Below are 17,641 nucleotides of genomic sequence, written 5' to 3'. Positions count from 1 at the left end.
ATCCAAATCCAACCATTTCTCACCACCTCCAACCATCTTTTTTTCTCTCCTGGATTCCCACAAAAGCCTGATGACTGGTCTCCTTGCCTCTACTACTCACTTTCAAGACAGCAGCCAGAGTGCTGCTTTTAAAACATCCACCAGATCATGTTCCTCCTCTCCTTAAAACCCTTCAACACCATCCCATCTCGTGCAGAGTAAAATCCAGTCTTCACCCCAGCCTACATGGCCAGGATGATCTAACTGCCCTCTGTTTCCCACACCTCTCTCTGTTGCCAGTCTGCTCCAGATTCCTTACTGCTCCTCAACCAAGCAGGGCATACTCCTGCTCAGAGCCTCTGCATTTACCATCCCCTCTGCTTGGAATGTTCTTCCCCTCAGATCTCTGTGGGCCCACTTCTCACTTCCTTCAGGTCTTTATTCAAACACCACTTTGTCGGGAGCCTTCTATGACCATTGTGCATAAGATACCAATCCCCACCCTCACCATCAATCTCTGTCCCTTTAGTCTGCTTTGTTTTTCTTCACAGCCCTTATAGCATCTGACACATTATATAATTGCTCATTTATTTATTGTCTGTGTAAGCTCCACTATGTTTACTAGACGGTAATCCACCATTAGAAAGGGGGAATGATGTGACAGGCTCATCTGTCCAGAATGAAGATTGTTCAAGGATAGTCACAGATTCCTAAGCAAGTGTATTACCAGTCAAGCAGCTGGCAAATTTGCTACATTGTTTGTATTTAGCTTTTTAAAACTTTTTATAAATAGAGATACCTTGAGTGGTGATGGGGCCTTGTCAGTGGGAAAGGGTCTATCTGAAGTCACACTTGTCTATGAAGCCTGGGCCCCTGCAGAGCTAAGTTAAATATTATATTTTATTGGTGGAAAGTGCCTACTGGCCATTGTCCCCACAATAAGGTAATCTGTCTTGAGGACTGGATCAGTGTGACGCCAGTAGAGGGGGAAGGCTAGCTCTGAGAACCACAGGGAAGAGGAGAACACAAGGTGGTCTTGAGTCTTAAGACAAGAGGATACAACTCTGTGAATACACCAAAAAACATTGAATTACGCACTTTAAATGGGTAAACTGTATGGCACATGAATTATATCTCAATAAAGCTGTTAGATTTTTAGAAAAGGTAAAAAGGAAGAAAAGAAGATAGAACTGAAAGGAATTGGGATTATAAAAGACTGTTCAACTGACTGGGATGATACAAGTGGAAACTAGGTATAGGCAACAAAGTTTAAGCAGAGCTAAGAACTGAGATAAAAACTGATACTTTGTAACCAGTATCCCCTTTTCCTTTCATTACTTGAAACAGATCTCAGCACTAAGGGACACTGCACTTTGTTAAAAGGGAACAAGACCCAGAGACAGAAAAAAGAGAGACAGGACTCCTCTTGTTCACACGCCATCCTTGAGGAGATCCCCCCCACTGAACTTTGTAAAAGCATCATCTCTTGGTAGTAGGGATCCCCAGATTTAGGTAAGAAGCCAGTAGCCTCAGACCTGCTGGGAACCAAGCCTCCACTCCCTAAATAAAAGGGCCCCAGAAAAGAAAAAGTGGCCATTCGGCAGATCACTCCTTCCCCAGCTCTGGTACCCCTGTGTTTGGTGGCTCTGGGTGTGCCACCAACCTCATCTACCACAGGCAAACCACAGTCCCAAAGATCCCGAAATTAAAAGGTTGGGGTGCGGGACAAATGTACTATTAGTATTGGGGTGTTCTCTTCAGTTCCCTTAGGTCACTAAGAAGTTTAGGAGCTGGTGAGTCAAGGGCCTGGTAAAGGATGCCTCTCCCAAGTACTCTACTCTCAGTCCCCTTTTCTTTTTCTCACACCTACACACACACACACACACACACACACACACACACACACACACACACACACACACTCTCTTCTCCTTCCCGTTCCTCTCTCTCCCCCTACTCCTTCCTCCATGCCCCTCTCCATCCCTCTGTCCCTTTCTCTCTTCCCCCATCTTCTCTCCCTCACTGATGTTCTTCTTTATCCCCTTCTTCCTCCCTCTTCTCTCCTTCCCCTCTCAAAAGAGATCTGGGTGGGCTCTTTCACCATGGCCGCTCAGACTCAAATGCAGCCAGCCTCCTGCAGGAAAGCAGGGCACCAGCCAAAGCAGCTTTTCACCAACAACCCAGCATGGCAATGGACCCAACATCCAGGTGTCTGCATGTGTGCCCACTGTATATGTCCCTGGTGATCCAAGGGAATGATAGAAAATAATGTGTTCAAAGGACATCCCTATGTGCCCTTCCACCATCAGAAAAAATGGAATATTAAAAGTCCTTATCTTTTTAAGATATTATCTGTGAAATGTTCACAAATAAAATGATGTGATATCTGGGATCTGCCTCAAAATAACACAGGGCAGGAGGAAGAGAGCAGGAAGGGCATGTATAAATGAGACAAGATTGGCCATGAAATGATAACTGTTGGATCTGCATGAGGAGTACATGGGAGTTTATCATATTATTTTCTCTACATATGCACATTCCAGCACACTAGGAACCAGACTCTTGGATAGTGGACTCTATGGGTGCAACTAGCTAACCACCAAGATCACACCCATTAGGATAGCTATTACCAAACAAAACAGAAAATAGCAAGTGTTGGTGAGAATGTGGTGGAGAAACTGGAATCCTTGTGAATCGCTGGTGGGAATGTACTGTAGCCACTATGGAAAATAGCATGGCACTTCCTAAGAAAAATTACACATAGTGGATATAATACTTCCACTTCTAGGTATATACCCAAAAGAATTGAAAGTGGTCTCAAAAAGGTATTTGTACATCTATGTTCATAGCAACATTATTCACAATATCCAAAAGGTGAAAACAACCCAAGTATTCATCAATGGATGAATGGATAAACAAAATGTGACATAAATATAAAAGGGAATATTATTCAGCCTTTAAAAAGGAATGAAGTTCTGATACATGCTAAAACATAGATGAACCTTAAAGGCATTATGCTAAATGAAATAAGCCATATACAAAAGGACAAATGTCGTGTGATTCCACTTATATGAGGTACCTAGAGCAGTCAAATTCATAGAGACAAAAAGTTGAACAGTGGTTACCAGGGGAGAAAGGAAAAGGGGTTGTTATATAATGGGTACAGAGTTTCAGTTTGGGATGATGAAAAGGTTCTAGAGATGGACGGTGGTGATGGTTATGTGAATGTCCTTAATGCCACTGAACAGTACACTTGAAAATAGTTAAAATGGTGTAAATCAACTATACTTGAATAAAAATAATAACAAAAACACTAATAAAAAATTATTGGATCCCCTTAAAATATGGTTAAAATGGTCAATTTTCTTATGTATGTTTTACCACAATTTTTAAAAATAATGATAACTACCAAGGAACATTGAAAAAAAAAAAAATCACTTGTGTCCAAACTCTCAGCTCTTCAAGGCCAGCTCAGGTCAACCTAGACATCATACCTCAGTGAGGTTCTCAAAACAAGGGTGTGGTGAGTATTGCTGGGAGTGTAGAGCTGTGGAGAAAGGAATAACTTCTACCTATAGGCACATGGTCTAGTTTCCAAACACCACCTAAGGAAAGAAGAAAAATAAAATGTTTTTTAATAGGTCTGAAGGCAAATGTTAAAGTAACTTAATAATAATAAAGTGTAGGTCAGACCCTGAGAAGAATCTCCAAACCTAATTCAAAGTGGGCCTCAAATGCAGTCAAAGATAGAACTATCCCCAGTCCCAGATCTTCTCCCTTTCACCTAGCATAGTGTGCTGGTTCAGAGCCCAGACTCTACGTGGGTTCAAATCCCAGTTCTACTACTTACTAGCCATGTGACCTTGGCCAGGTTTCTTCACCTCTGTGTCTCAGTTTCCCCGTAAGTAAAACGGGGGTTATAGGGGTTAAATGAGATAATATTTGTAAAGCTCTTACAACACTGCCTTAAACATAGCGAATACACGTGTTTGTTAAGTATTCTGCCACCAACCTCAGTGGCCAGCAAGCTTTACCTCATAATTTTTCAGAGTGCCCCTGCAGACCACTGAATCCCTAAACGTCAGGCTGATTGGATGCATGCACAGGGGACAGAGACAGGGCAAGTGAAGGTTGGTTACCCTTCCTCGCAGCTCATCCTCCAGTGCTCAGGAGGGCTGAGGAAGCAGAGGATCAAGGAGTGAGCAAGGGGACCAGGGGGCAGGTAGGCTGGGGGAAAGTCACAGGTTGGGGAGAGGCAGGGAAGGGACAAGCACCAAGCAGGGGATGAGGATAAGAGAAGACATGGGGAAAGCTGGCAGACCCTTTTTTTTTTTTTTTTTAATCTAAGTGGTCCTCAATTGTAACTGTACATCAGAATCACCTTGGGAACTTCGGAAACTACTAATGCTTGGCCACAATCTCCCAAGATTCCAATTTTATAGGCCCATGTGGAGAAACTAGTTAACAGTCCATCAGGTGCATGTACCCACAAATGACAGAATAAAAAGTCTCTTTTCTAATTCCACTCACTCTCACTCTAATTCTGTATTCCCTCGCTTGACTTCATTTGTCTTAACTTTGACAGACCAGCATTTAGTTTGGATTCTAAATAGAGATATAGACAATATTAATGGAAAAACTTACAAGGGAATGGAAGGAAACTCATTATTCCAATTCTATAGAAGGGAAATACAGAAAACTTTTTTTCCTTTTCTTCTTTGGATCTTCACATTTCAAAACATAAACTAACAAGCAGACACTGTGCTGTCCAGATGAGGATAAAGTCAGAAACCAGGGGATGGGGTAGGGAGTGTCTTAGATCTGATGTCCAAAATAAGTTAGTTCTGAGGTGCTCCAATGAGTGTGCCTGATTATTTACTCCAGGGTAACCTCAGTTCCTGCAGACACTGGATTCTTTAGGGTTATTCAAACCATCTCTGGTGCCCAATAACACAGTTTGGTTGCAGAGAGGGGCTGCCAAACCTGAGAATCAGGCTCCATTGACCCAGGCTGACTGCTTCTCTCAGGCCACCCTACCACATACACACACGTAGATTTATAGGAGCTTTACAGTTTATATAACACTATTGCCACTTCACAGGGAACTCGCCAGAACCAAGACTAATGCTGAGGCTCCTGCTTGCCTCCAACAACCAGACTGCCCTTCCACTCAGGAACTCTGAACCAGGAGGTCTGACTTCACATTTCAGTCTCCCAACATCCTCACCTTCCCAAGGTGCTACTATGTATGGCACACATTTTCCTTCAACTGGTATTGAGACATTCACTACAGCCCTTGCCACAATTATGACACACCTTAGGGTGTTGTAAGACAGAGATTAGAAAACAACGTACTAGAACACTGTTGTAGATTAGAGGTTCTTCCAACACCAGAAAGATCAAGAGCCCAAGAGATTCTAGGAAACAATTAAATTTAAGCTGCTAACTCTACAAGCAAGGAAATGAAGGCCCAGAGAGGTGAGGTAATCAAATGAGATAAAGTACATAAACTGAAGAGTTTTTATTACTGTGAAAGATTCCTGTTATTCCTGGCAGACTGGCCCTGCCTTAGCTTCCCAGAGGGCCTGAAGTCTCCTACTCACAGTTACCCATTCAAATCTCTCCATCAAACACCCAGCATAAGGCTTATTAACCCTCAGACTAGTGATTCTAGCCCTGGAGTCACATTAGAAACACCTGGGGAGCAGTGCTAATACCTAACCCCACCTCAGGCCAATTAAATCAGAATCTTTAGGGGTGGGGCCGAGCATTTTTTAGAAAACAACCCAGAGGATTAATGTTGTCTGGGGCTGGGAACCATGGTCTTTAGACCAAAGTATAGTCCAGGGACCACTGGACTCAAAAATCACCCTAAAATCTTGTTAATGATGCAGACTTCTAAGTCCACCTGCAGACTGACTCAACAGAAATAAAGTGGATCTCGGGACTTCCCTGGTGGCGCAGTGGTTAAGAATCTGCCTGCCAATGCAGGGGACAGGGAATTGAGCCCTGGGTCCGGGAAGATCCCGCATGCCACGGAGCAACTAAGCCCACAAGCCACAACTACTGAGCCCTCGTGCCACAACTACTGAAGCCTGCGTGCCTAGAGCCCGTGCTCTGCAACAAGAGAAGCCACGGCAATGAGAAGCACACGTGCTGCAACAAAGAGTAGCCCCCACTTGCCGCAACTAGAGAAAGCTCATGTGCAGCAACGAAGACCCAATGCAGCAAAAATAAATAAATTTAATAAATTTAAAAAAAAAAAAGAAAGAAAGAAAGTGGGTCTCAGGAATCTGAAGTTGTGACAGTCACCCAGTGGTTAGAGAACAACAAACAGCACTGGCACTGACTGAGTCTTAGAAGTCATACCTGTGCTCCAGCTGACCCTGGAGTCCTGGATGACCCCAGCAGCTGGCCTGGGAAAGGTTCCCAGATGATTCAGACTCTGGTGCCCACTCTAAGCTAAGAGCCCCTGCAGAAGCCCCACTGCTTTAATCACCAGCAGCTGTGGCAAACCTTTCAAATAGAGAGCTAGAGTCCATCGTGGTTCTACACAGCCACCTGGGGCTTCCCATCTCAGAGCTTCGGCTCAGGCCCCCACTAGGATTTACAAGCCCAGTGGGACCATCCTGGCCTCTTCTCCCATACCTTCCTCCTCCTCACTCCAGTTTTTCTCTCTACCCTGACTGCTCTTCCCTCAGATAAATGCATGGCTCCCTCTCTTAGTCCTTCAGAACTCTGTTCAAATGTCCATTATCTGTGAGACTTCCTTATTTAAAGCAGAAAATCTGCCTCCCCACCAAACCTGTCTATCTTCTATCCCAGCTTTGTTGTTTATCTCTGTAATACTTTTCACCATCTCTCATACTTTATGTTTTACTTGTTTATTATCTATAAGACCTCACACACTGGATTACAAGCTCCATGAAAGTAAGATTTTTGTTTATTTTGTTCCCTGTTATAGTCCCAGTGCCCATAGTGCCTGGCACAGAGCAGGCACTGAAATATTTATTCTAGGAATTAATACACCAGGAACACCAATCTCAAAACATAACTTGTACCAAAAGATCATAAAGAAGCTGATTATACCAAAATCACTTCTCCACTGATCTCATCTTGGCAGAAGCTTTTTTAAAAAACAGGCTAGAGGCCTAATGAAACAGAAACCATTTAGAAATAAGTATTTCCCATCAATTAATCCAATCCAAATGGGTTTGCGAGTCAAAGACAATTTGTTCTGAGGAATAGATAAAACTATGGAGACAGAAAATGGAGTTGAAAGAAGGTAATCGAACAAATGGATTTCAGATACTGTCCTGGTATATGTGTAGGTTCAGAAGAAAACCTTAGAGCACTTACAGCTAATCTTGGACAGGAAAGTTTCCAGTGGACCAGAAAGGACAGGCTCCCATCCAGGGTTACAGTCGGTGGGATGCAGGCCCAGTGCAGGATACGACGGCCCGCTTTCCACAAGATCCATCAACCTAATGAACCTGGAGAGGACCCTTCCTCTTTCCCTTGTGCCCGCTTATTCCCACCCGCTTCCAAAACTCATTTGAAACCATGGACAGTACTTTAAGCTCTACCAAGTCGGGAGCACTAGAAGCTTTTGTCAAGGCCACACAGCAGCTGGGGAGAATTCTGCCATTACTAAGTCTCACAGATGTCATCTGTTCTGCTCCATGTCTCCATCCTTGTCCTTGTCACCACTTTCCTCACCACCTCTGGTCTCTCCCCACAGTCATCCTATATGTCTAAGACCAATCTTCCCCTTCACCATTTTCATGGGTCGTTCACTCTGCTCAAAAACTTACAATAATTTCCTATAGCCAATCACATCAGCGCCAACCCTCAGGCCAGACTTTGGAGAACCTATGTCGTCTAGGCCTAGACTTTAAATTTCAGCATTTGCTTCTTCACCCACCTCAAAGCACCAAATCACTGCCTTTACCTTCAACAGCATCAGTAAGAGATGAGACTGTAGAGCCTGGAACAGACTGGACCACATCTCCAACCTCCATTCCTGCCCAAAGCATCCTCACTCTCCACACCATCCATACCCATCCCACCACAACAGCTTCTAGCCACAATGTCCTTTCCCACTCGACTTCCACAACACACACACACACACACACACACACTACACACATACATGCACGCTCATTCATTCAACTGATAATATTAGTTGAGCACCTCCTAGGTGCCAGGCCTTATCCTAGTCACTGTGGATACCACAGTGAACAGAACAGACTAAGTCCCTCCCCATGCAGTGCTGACATTCCACTAGGAGAAAAATGGACACAAACAAGCAAATTCATGATATGTCAGGTAGTCATATAGCCTTTCTCAATAGGAGTTCAACTGTCCTATTGTCTCAATAGGAGTTCAGTAGGAAATCATAAAATGGAACAACTACATTCTCAATTCTGAAGCAAGTGAGAGTACCAGCCATGTGAATACAGGAGAGAAGAGGTTTTAGGCAGAAGAGCAAGTAGAAAAGCCCTGAAGCAGGGAAATGCTTGATGCATTCAAGGAACCCAAACCAGAGCAGAGGCAGTCACAGGAGATGGGGGTGGGAAGCAAATAATGGAGAGTCACTGTGAGGACTGACTTTCACTCTTAGATTGAAGGCTATAGGAGGACCTGGGGTAAAGGAGCGACATGCTCTGACTTTCATTGTAAAAGGATCACTCCTCTCTGCCGTCTATCATCAGGTAGTAAAATTATGAGGGACTTATTTTCTTCTTGAATGTTCCAAAATTTTCTAAACTGAATATATTTTTCTTTTCTTTTTTTTTTTTTTTAAGGCCACACCACACGGCTTGTGGGATCTTAGGTCCCCAACCAGGGATCGAACCTGCGCCCCCGGCAGTGGAAGCTTGGAGTCCTAACCACTGGACCACAAGGGAATTCCCCAATTTTTAAAAAAATTTTTATTGGAATATAGCTGATTTACAATGTTGCATTAGTTTCAGGTGTACAGCAAAGTGAATGAGTTATACATATACGTATAGCCATTCTTTTTTACATTATTTTCCCATATAGGCCATTACAGAGTACTGAGTAGAGTTCCCTGTGCTATAGTAGGTCCTTATTAGTCATCTATTTTATATATAACAGTGTGTATATGTCAATCTCAGTCTCCCAGTTTATCCCTCCCCCCCACCCCCTCACCTCCTGGTAGCCATACCATATTTTTAAATGAAGGAAGAACAATCTTCCTAATCCTTTAAGACTGAGCCGAAATTCCACCTCCACTCAAAGCCCCCTGTACCAGTGCTAGACCATGCTGTACCCTAGACCCTGGCCATCAGGACCACTGGGGTGGCCCCAGTGTTAGCAGTACCTGCCTACAGCAACTAATGTTCATGAAAGTTTCTTCTGCTGCCCTTACTTCTCTCCTGTCATGCAGGAACATGTCCCTTCGGACACTCCTGCCCCAAGTGCCTGCCTGGGTCCCAGTCTTTCTCTCCATTAACTTAATTAATTCCTGGTAATTAAAGTTACAGTTTAGTGATGAACTGCTAAAAGACTGACCTCTCAAGAGGTGTAAATATTTTTTTATTCTTTATACAGTTTTTTAAATTCTTTATACAGTTTTTGAAAATAAATTTTATTTATTTATTGCTGCACTGGGTCTTCGTTGCCGTGCGCAGGCTCTCTCTAGTTGCGGCAAGCGGGGGCCTGCTCTCCGTTGCGGTGCACAGGCTTCTCGTTGCGGTGGCTTCTCTTGTTGCAGAGCACAGGCTCTAGGCACACGGGCTTCAGTAGTTGTGGCATTCGGGATCAGTATTTGTGGCTCACGGGCTCTAGAGCACAGGGTCAGTAGTTGTGGTGCACAGATTTAGTTGCTCCGCAGGATGTGGGATCTTCCTGGGCCAGGGCTCTAACCCATGTCCCCCGCATTGGCAGGCGGATTCTTAACCACTGCGCCACCAAGGAAGTCCCGGGTGTAAATATTTTAAAAGGGGACACTAAGTGGAAACGCAAACGTCTTAAGACTCCGAGGAATGCAGCTACAATGTTGGAACGATAGGCACTGGGGTGCCTAGTTTGTGAGTAGGTGGCTACCTTCTCCTAAAGGGTACAGGTGCTTAGAAAAGCAAGGTCAAAGGGAGACAAGTGAAGTAATGAAAGATGAGATTACATCATTGCTACCACCTCTCTCCTCCCAAATGGCCATTCAATCCATTTTGGGTACCAGAGAATGTTCCCCAGAGGTAACCCCAGCCATCTCAGAGGGGTGACTTGTGTGAAAGTAACCACCACCCTCAGAAAGACAAGCCCCCTTAAGACACTTCTGGTCTGGAAGCAAATTGTTCTCCAAGTGCTTTCAGTGAGGGAACTCCTTGAGGGCAAAGTTCATCTCACATGATTCTTTTATGCTCCACAGAGCATCCAGCTCTGTGTTGGGCCCAAGGTGGGCCTTTCATAAACAACTGTAGATAATTGATCATTGATGGCCCAGTTGTAAAAAGGCTCCAAAGGATTTTTTTTCAAAGGATTTTAAACACACATAAGCATTCTAACTAAGAACAACAGTAGTATTAATCATATACCTAATATTTTTAAGAGCCTGAAGATTTATAGCCTTAATGAAGTCTCAGACAGTGAAGCAGTTTTTACAACCTCAGCCAGTTCAGTTCAGGTCTGGAGAGTCTGTCTAACAAGGCAAAGGCAGAGAGCAGCCCTTGTCCACACACACCCGAGCCTCAGCTGGGCCACGCCCCAGAAGAATCTGAACAGCTGCTTGCTGCCCACCCCTGGACTCCCTTCTCCTCCAAAAATGCCAAAGCTCTGCCTCAGAGGTGTTTTCGGGCCCTGGAATAGCCTTGAGAGGCTTACAATTATAATGGTCACCTTGAAGGTCACCTACCTTCAAGACCTCTCTTTCTGGTCTCACTCTGCCCTTGGCTTGCTAAAGAACAACTTTAACTTCAGAACTGAACTGGCAGATAGGAGTAGAATGTTGTGAACTGCAGCAAACCAGGGGAATAAAAGTGGAGCCAGAACCCACTCCACTGGTTCACATTCAGCTCCAGCTTGCCAAGGGCAGTGTGGGTAAACGTGCCTATGCCCAATGACTGGATGGATATAAGGATGAAGTAGCTAGCTCCCTGCCTCACTCCCAGGATGGGCTGAACCTCCAGTAGGAGGGAAATTCCAGGAATGTATGTGAGGTTTATATATAGGAACCCCTCTCTTTAGCATCCCCCATGTCAATGTGTAGGAGACTAAGAGCCCTGTGGTCCATGGGAGAGGGCCCAGGGCCATGCCCAAAGGAAGTGACTTCTTTAGAAGCATGCCCCCCAAAAACACCCAACAAATGAAGCTAGAAGCCAATTCATTTTGCTCATCAGCTCCTCCCAGATGGGTTCCTGAATTCAGGAACTATCCCCATCAGAGTTTCTAGCCTAATTCACCTGCTGGGGAGAGCTGTCTTTACTGCACATCTACCAAAGGCAAGCCTCCTTGCCTACCAAGGAGGGACAGCCAGTTCCAACATCATACCTCTTCTAGAGGGACATATTTCTGGGCAGTTTGAGTTTTTGGTTTAGGGTATTCAACGTTTGTCTCTAAAATTAAAAACAGATTTACCCATTGTTTCTGTAATGATGACATAGAAGCTTATAAAAAATTCAAATGACAGGCAAAAATATAAAGAAAAAAGTAAAAACCACTCTAATCCCACCACTCAGAGGTAAGATCTGACAGTCAACTCTGTTCTGCAGAAGAAGTGAACCTATTCTGAGTTAAACCTAGGGTGTTGCTCTTGCTTTTCTGGATAAGTCTGTGGATTTAGTTTTCAGAAGACCCTTAATGCCACCCCTGAACTACTCTAAAAAATTTCAGGGGTCTCCAATATTTCTGGAGCTCACAAATGGACATTAATCAAGTCATACAGACTCCCTGCCCCACACACATACTGACTTGAGGCCAGGAGTTCATCTGTTCAGCAGACATACCCCTTTTTTTCACTCAACATAGCAGAAGTCTTTCTATAATCAATCACATAAATAGACATCATCATCCTTTTCATCTCCTGGAGCATGTAAATAAGAGGAAGGGGGACACCATTACCTCTTGATACAATACCTTTAGAATCTGAAATGGAGTGTTTGGGTAAATGTGACTTTACCCAAAGTCACACAGCGAACAGAGGACACCTATTCTCTGCTGATGGATTTGAGGAATGACTTTGTGGTGCCACCAAACTCAAAAGGTGTTCATTAACTTTTCTTTCAGTCATAAAAAGGATCCAATGTGCCATTTCAACACATACATAAACACTTCCCACTGTCAAATAAAAATGAATGGTTGGTTGAAGTAGCACTTTTATCCCTAAAAACATTTCCCAAAATTAATAAGCTAATGGATATCCCATCCTACACTCCTAAAGCATGAAGGGGGAGAACAATGGACCAGATGCCCACAAATGGAAACATACATAGACTGTGGGTACATGCAACTGCTCCACCTCACAGGCATCAACACTAGGAACTCTCTCCTATTCAGGATGCTCCTATTTTTGTAGGAAAAGAAAAAGTTAAAACAAACACATATAAAGATAGCGCTGGAGATAAACGTCTAATAAAAATACGAAATATTAAAACAGTAGCTCTAGGTTATAGGATTTATCAGTTTTATTTCATTTGTATACCTATCTGAATTGCCTAAATTTTCTACATGAATGCTCTTTAGAGTTTTAAAAGAAAAATAATCCATAATCTAGGTTGGTCTATTTGGATTTTATTTTTTGCTGTAGAAAAATACAGGTTCAAAACTCTAGAGGGTCCACCACTCCTCCCAGTTTTGTGGAGGCAGAAGGAAGTGTTAAGATGAAGCTCAAACCACATGAAGACTGCAATCCAACAGGAAAGCTCACCATGACCAGGCTGAGTAGAGGGCAAGAATTATTACCTTCTTTTCTGTCTCCAATGTGTAGGGAAGATGAAAATCCTAAACCAATCTCTCCTTCAAGTGCAACCAAAAGAAACCACCCCTGCCCCACCTCTTCCAAGAGTTCACCGACCTCTGCTCCCCGAACAATTTCCAGTGCATCTGTCCACAACCAACCCTTGGCCACAAAATTACCCACACCACTTGGTATCTGCATACCTTCTCCAGTAATCCCCTTTTCCAATACTTTATCTCTAAAAAAGTTATTCCTCCTTTTCCTTAAGTTTCACAAACACAGGATCCCACCCAAACGGTACAGAATCATTCATTCTAACAATTAAATAATCATTGTTAACTACACTGTATAGAGCTTGAGGAAAGATTATGTTAATAAAATGGGTTAGTCTTCATGGAGCCTGAGAAAAACAAACAGGAATTGAGGAGCAAAAGTTTGTTAGTCTGTCCCAGCCCTGGCCAGAAGTCAGGGAGTGGGGGTGGGGAGGGCCATGGCCAGAGGAGAGAAACATCTGTCATTCTGCAGTTCCATTTCTCAAGGCTAGTTAATACCCTAAGTTTATGCATCAGTCTCTTCCAAGTTTGGTTAATCAGTCTCCCTGGATCCAATCAGCTCTGTGTGCCCTACAAACTGAATTTCAGGTTTATGAAACTGAGAACAAGATCCTGAAGCACAGAGATCCCACCAAACTAAAGTCACCTCCCAGGATGACATCTGTCTCCACTCTCTAACAGCAACACCCATCACGTGATATGTATATGATGTATCCAATAGTCTCTGATATATCCCTGTGACTTACAAAATTAAATCCAAACTTGACCTGCCTTTCACAAGCCCAACTCAGCTTCCCAGCCTCATCCCTGGACAAACCAAGTCTCTCATGACTCCATGCCTTCACACCGGACTCTCTCTTCATAGACTGCCCTTTGCCCAGTCTTGCTTGCCTGCAAAACTTCTGTTCTTCCTCTAAAGCCCAGTTCAGAAGTCACCTCACCCTAAAGCCTTCCCTACTTCCCCAGGCATTTAGTTCTTACTGCCCCCAACTGTAGCCCTCTAACTACAAAGGCTTTAGAGAAATTGTTAAATACATTGTAGCTCATTCTTTTAATTATCTGACCTCCCTTGGATACCCTGAGCTTCTTGAGGCAAGGAACTCACATTGTATCCATAAGCCCTAGCACAGTGTCAAGACTGAAATAAGAGATCAACGTTGAAGGACTGATCACATGGAACATTGGCATTAAGTTATTTAGAGGAAAAGAGTCTCACAATATTCAAGAATTAAATTATCTATATACTTAATCTCATCCAAAATGACAACAGGGCACGGAGGCAGCATGGGTGTTTTTAAAATTTTAAGTAATAATAGCAGCTAATATTTGTACTAAGTTAATTTGATCAGCACAACAACCCTAGCAGGTAGGTACATTTTTCTGCATTTAAGCTGAGAAAAGCTTGAGGCTTTTCCAAACAGGAAACTGAGGCACGAGAGGGGTTAAATAACTCAAAATCATTCAGTTAGTAAGTGGCAAAACCAAGACACAAACTCGGTAGTCTGGCTCCAGAGCCAGTGCGCTCTGGAATCAGGAAGATCCAGGTTTTAATACAGATTATGTTACAAATATGGCTTTGGATAAGTCATCTAACTCCTCCGAGCTTGTATATGTAAAGGTGGCAGGACAATCCCTTTCTCTTAGAGTGCAGGGAGGATTAAGTTAAATATGATAATGTTTGCAAAAGTCTCTAAAATGGATTCTCCCACCTAACAGGCACTCCATAAATGTTCATTTATTTTCCTTTCCCTTCATAAAAGCTGGGCAAAATAGTCTCTGAGGAAAAGGATCCTCCCCCAGACTCCGTGAGGCTTTTAGAAGCAGATCAAGTAGTGTGGCCTCACAACACAGAAAGCCTTGCCTCACCTATTCATCTCTGTCCATACCAGAGTCCTTTTAAAATGTAAATATCATCATGTCACTCACTTAAAACCTTTCAAAGGTTCCTAATTACAACAGGGATACAATCCAAACTAAGGAGGGAAGGCATTCAGTCCCTAAGGCCCCCAGTGATCTGACACACCTCTCTATAAACTGATCTCCCCTCTCCTTTCCCCCCTCCAGCCATACAGGCCTCTTTCACTTCCTCCAACTTGCCAAGCTCTCTGCTGCTCCACACATGGTTAATGCTTCACCCTCCTTCAGGTCTCAGCCTAAATGTCACTTCCTCAAGGGAAGCCTTCCCTGAGCCCCCAACCCAAATCAAGGCCCATATCTCTTACCACTCTCTTCACCTTTCTTTCCTTGTACTCATCACAGTTTGAAATGATTAGTTTACCACTTCCTTCAAAGTTTTATTCAAAAGACACCTTCTCAGGAGGCCTTTCCAGACCACTCAAATATAAATTCAGTCCCTACCCAATAATTCATATCCTCCTTCCCTATCTTCTTTTCCTCATTAGCACTTATTAACAGACTATATTTTTATTATATATTTTATTGTCTGGCCCCTTAGAATGAAAGCTCCACAAGGGCAGTTATTTTTGCTTGCTTTCTTCACAACATCTAACAATGGCTGGCACATACTGGTTGACAAATATCTGTGGCTGAATGAAATTTCAAGATTATTTATTATCCGGCCTTCTCACTGGTCTATGAGCTCAAGCTAAAACACGTCTTTCTGGTTTCCCACTGTACTCCCAACACCTAGTCCAGTCCCTAGCACATAATAAGTGCTCAGTAAAATTTTACTAAATGAATCAAAGCCATGACCAGTGGAAAAATTGGAAAATGGTCAAAATATGTGTTAGCACCTTGCTTCCTCTTCTCTTTCACTGTATAATGTACCTGTGAGTTTGAGGAAACAGACCCCTGAAATCCCACCAAGCACCTGCCAGACATCTATCTGTCCACATCCTGTATCCTCAGCCACACTGTACACACCAACAGATGCACTGTACAGGCCCTCCAGAACACAGAGCTGAAGGCAAGTGGGCCAACCCTAAGCCAAATACCATCTTACCCCCAAGTCCCATCCTCTGACTGCCAGTCCTATTCTAGGCTAGCCCTGGGTGCCAGACATGCTGTCCTGGGTGGGCCCATGGATTTATTCCAATCCAGGATTTTTAATGCCACCTCTGGCCTACTCAAAAAAGAAAAAAAAAAGTTAAAAATCCCTGAGCAGCTCGAATAATCCTGGGGTTCTCAGAAGCAGACATACCTAAGGTCGTACGGACCCCTCCCCCTCACATGCGCTGATCCAAGGCCAGGAGGCCATCTGTCCAGCAGACACTCCCCGTCCTCCCTCGGGTCACATTGAGCCTTTCCCCCCCGGGTTGGCAGGAAGAGCCCCTGCAGAAAGACAATCTCCACCCTGATCAACAGGCCTGGTCACCCCCTGGGCCCCCAACTCTGGAGCAGGAATACCCGTCTACTCCCGAAGAAACCTCCCCCAGGGTCAGAACTTGGGCGGAGGTGGGGAGAAGGACTGAGGGGCGCCAAAAAAGGTCGATCCCCCAAGTGTCTGTCCCGTGACGACGCCAGCTCTTCGGGCGACCGGGACGGTCCGGCTGACAGGGCGCCCCAACGGGGGAAACTGGCACCGTTATCCGTGCCTGGGCGGGGGGCCGCAGGCCGACGCCGAGGGCGGCCGCCCGTCCCGTGCCGGGAGGACAGCAGCGCGCCCGCCCGGCGGGATAGCGGCGGGTCGGGGTGGCGGAAGGGGCAGGCTGCCCGTCCGCCGGGGGCGGGGTGGGGTGGCGGCCGGGGCCCGCCAGGCGGCGGTCAGGGGAAGTGGCTGCCGCCTCAGGCGGCGAGCAGGGTCCGCCTGGCTGCAGGGCCGGGCCGCGGTGCGGGCGCGGGCTCGGCCTCGGCCCTGGCTCCGCTCAGCCCCAGCTCGGGCTGGAGCGGCCTCGGCGGCGGCCCCGGCCCACAAGCCCCGCCCGGCCCGGCCCGCGGGGGGCGCTTACCTGGCGGCGGCGGCGGCTGCAGGCCCCGGGCTCGGCCGCGCGCGTCCGCAGCGCCGGCTGCGGGAGCCACAACATGGCGACGGCGGTGGCGGGCGGGGCTGCGGCTCCGGGGGCGGAGCGGGGGCGGGAGCCGGCCTGGCGGCGGGACCTGGCTGGGGCCGCGAGCGGGGGTTGGAGGGGGGGGCAGGCGGAAGGCGGCTTGGACCTGGGCACCCGCCCAGGGCGGTGCGGCTGAGGGGCTGCCCCGGTCTGGGCCCGGCTTCTCGCCTCTCGCCTCTCGCCTCTCGCCTACCGCCTCCCGCCCCAGGCAAGCTGCGCGGCACCGACCCGGCGGTGGCGACAGCGGCGGGCTGGGCTGGGCTGGGCTGGGCTGGGCTGTGCTGGGCGGGGCGGGGCGGAGGCGGTGCCGGGCAGAGCTGGACCCTAGACCTCGCAGACCCAGGCCCGGCCCCCGCCCTCGCCTGACCCGGTTGCCCCGCCGAGCACCCGGCGCGATTCCGGCCCGGCGGCCGCTCCCTGCAACCTGGGCCTCTCGTTCTCTGACCGGCCTCCCGGGCAGGGGCCTTCGGTCAGGGCCGAGGTCCCCCACTAGAGGGCCACGATCTGCCTACGCGGCTGTCTCGCCCCAGCGGACAGCGAGCGCCTCTGGAGCCGGCACGGCGTCCTCTTCCCTCAGATCTGGCACCTAGTGGGGCCTAGTAGGCTGTTAAGTGAAAGGTAGCAGAGGTGGCGTGGGCCTGGCACTTAGTAGGTGCGCCCTAAATGTTCGGTCATCGCTGGATCTA

The 17,641-nt window shown here is 46.2% G+C and overlaps 1 protein-coding gene across 12 annotated transcripts in view; it reads right to left on the bottom strand.

Moving 5' to 3' along the window:
• The window catches only part of ZNF592 (zinc finger protein 592), a 55,313-nt gene extending 38,363 nt beyond the window's left edge, over window positions 1-16,950 (bottom strand). For 5 of the 12 annotated variants that reach the window (XM_067029965.1, XM_059057272.2, XM_059057263.2 and 2 more), the window contains exon 1: window positions 3,474-3,563. The gene's annotated coding sequence lies outside the window, so the exon portion shown is untranslated. Of the gene's footprint in view, window positions 1-3,473; window positions 3,564-16,856 lie in introns of those variants that run through there. The other 7 variants (XM_067029967.1, XM_059057274.2, XM_059057270.2 and 4 more) reach the window with 6 other exon arrangements.
• Window positions 16,951-17,641: the final 691 nt, after the last annotated feature.

The sequence above is a fragment of the Kogia breviceps genome, chromosome 3, assembly GCF_026419965.1.
Source record: "Kogia breviceps isolate mKogBre1 chromosome 3, mKogBre1 haplotype 1, whole genome shotgun sequence".
In the NCBI taxonomy this organism is placed as follows: domain Eukaryota; kingdom Metazoa; phylum Chordata; class Mammalia; order Artiodactyla; family Physeteridae; genus Kogia; species Kogia breviceps.
Note: the sequence above shows the minus strand (reverse complement) of the source record. Positions and strands in the feature narration are given on the sequence as shown.